Source organism: Malus domestica, chromosome 16 (assembly GCF_042453785.1).
Source record: "Malus domestica chromosome 16, GDT2T_hap1".
Lineage (NCBI taxonomy): Eukaryota > Viridiplantae > Streptophyta > Magnoliopsida > Rosales > Rosaceae > Malus > Malus domestica.
Window position 1 is genome coordinate 30,795,062 of NC_091676.1, and position 2,481 is coordinate 30,797,542.

Genomic DNA, 2,481 nt, shown 5'->3' on the forward strand with positions numbered 1-2,481 from the left:
ATCTTTATTCTTTTGGAAAGCAGAAAGAATCACAAAGTTGTTGAGGTTAATTCACTTAGATGTTAGTGGCACTTGTCCACAAACATAATACTACTCATGTTGTATGACATTCACCGAAGATCACTCTCGGTTGGACTATAGTTTATTTTGAATAAACACAAGTCCGAATACTTTGCAAAATGTTTCAAAGAATTCAAGTAATGTAAGTTGATGAGTAAGACGTCTAAAGTAATTACCTCCTTAGATTTGATCCAAGATAAGGTAACACTTTAAAACAGTTTCCTTGAAAGATATCAAGGAAATAAGCATCATAAGATAATAGATTTCTCCATAAGGAGAAGAACGAACTCGAATAAGATTTAGTTCATTAGATGTTATCTATTACCCATATATAGGATATATACTTCTAAAACAATATGATTGTCAATTAGAAGATCTTCCAAATTTTTCATGACTCCATAAGGTGTAGTTGGAAAGAAAGACAAATCTTAAGCATGTTAAGATTTGGGGTTGTGTGCAAATAAGCAATATTTGTTTGATAACAATCTTGTAGGATATCCTTAAATTAACTTTTGGATATCGCTTCTATAAACCAACTAACAAATGTTGTTTTGTTGGGTAGTTCATTGTAATCCTACAATGTTATTTGCCTAAAAGCAAATGAACAAGAGACAGAACTCAAAGAATGGGTTCTTTGAGAGACAAGAAAGTAATCAACAAATATAAACAACCTAGTTCCTATACCAAAAGCTCCAAGGTAGTCGAGAAGGATTTATAAACCGTCTCAGTTGAATGGTTTGAACTTTATAACTATGTCATAGAGTTGCACCTCTTAATTCGAAAGAAATAAGAATGAAAATCCTTATGACTACAATGAGTGCATATACGATATATACTCAAGGAAATAATATGGTGATTCAATGTTTGGACATAATATGGGTTTCCGAAACCATTATTAAGATAGTCTTAATAATATATGTCTAAAACTATGAATCACAAGACATATAAGTTGTAAAGATCCATCCATCATGAATCTTAGCAAGCTAGTGGGAGCTATAAGCATCTTGTGAGAAAAAAGGATCAAATCGTTTGTTTCTCATAAAGATGTAAATGAATCTTTTGTTTACTAGGTTTACAAAAGATTAGTGGGAGTTAATCATGTTCCTAAAATTTAAATATATATGATATATTAATTTTGGAAATGAAAAGAATACTTCTTCGTTAAAGTTATGACTTTAAAACATTATATGAAGATAGAATGTATATGGGAGATATAGTCTATATACATGGGATGGAAATCTATAATGATATATTTTATGATATAATTGGATTATATCAATCCCTAATAATAGACAAAAGATGCTAGGAAGTTTCTCATATGATGATAAACTTCAATTAGAAGGACGACTCTAGTGTGACTAGCAAGTTGCCCTTCTCAAAGGGAACGTCCCCCTTTGACTCCCAAAGAAATAATGCGTAAATAGAATCCTTTATGCATACGCACAAAGGTGATTTATGTATTTCATATTGTATGAAAAACATTGATATGAGTTGTACCTAGAACGGTACAAGACGATATCAGTGCAAGCCCAGGATCAGAACCATGGCAACTGTCAAGTGAGTCCTTAAGTATTTAAGAAATACTAAAGGATAGATTCCTGAAAGAATGAGGAAGAATTAGAGTAACGTAAAGGAAGCGTAAATGTATTAGATTATGAATCTAATCCATCATTGGATGTTTCTTCATTATGAATGAAGAGATAAACGGATATCTCTTTATTATGACTAAAGAGATATTTGGATGGAAACATTAAAGTAATGACTTTAGTGTGTTCCATTATGAATGCAAAATATATTGCCATAAAGAAGCTTACAACAATGTTGTTTGGATGGGAAAGTTCATTTATGAACTCTCTATTCGGTTCCAACCAGAAAGTGTATGACACTAATGGGGCGATAGCTCAAGCCAGGGAATCAAGGTCTCATCAAGGTCCGAACTCAAATGAGAGACTGAACCACATGATTGAGAATCATGTATAATGGTGACGTCGTTATTCTCAAGGTTGCTTCTATGGATAACATATAGATATCCATTGTCTAGGCCTACTACTCAGCCATTTATGAAATGACTACAGAAGAGGTATCATCACTGATGAACATGCTGATTGGCTCTAGTGCAAGTGGGAGATTGTTGGAAATGTGCCCTAAAGCCAATCATATGATGATACTTTACGGACATTTCACATGTTAAACTAATCTAGTTTAACTATAAAGGGCAAAGATTATTGTTTGAGCCGTCTCATATAAATGTTATATGCTTAAACGATAAAGTCCAAGGAATATGTGATTGGGAGAATGTAATCTAATGAAGTTAGATTCATGAGACCATTCTTTCGTAGACACATCCTAAATGTTCCTGATCATAGGATTGCCAATTGGGCATTGCTAGTCCGTCAAGATCGGTACGTGCTATGTCTTCTC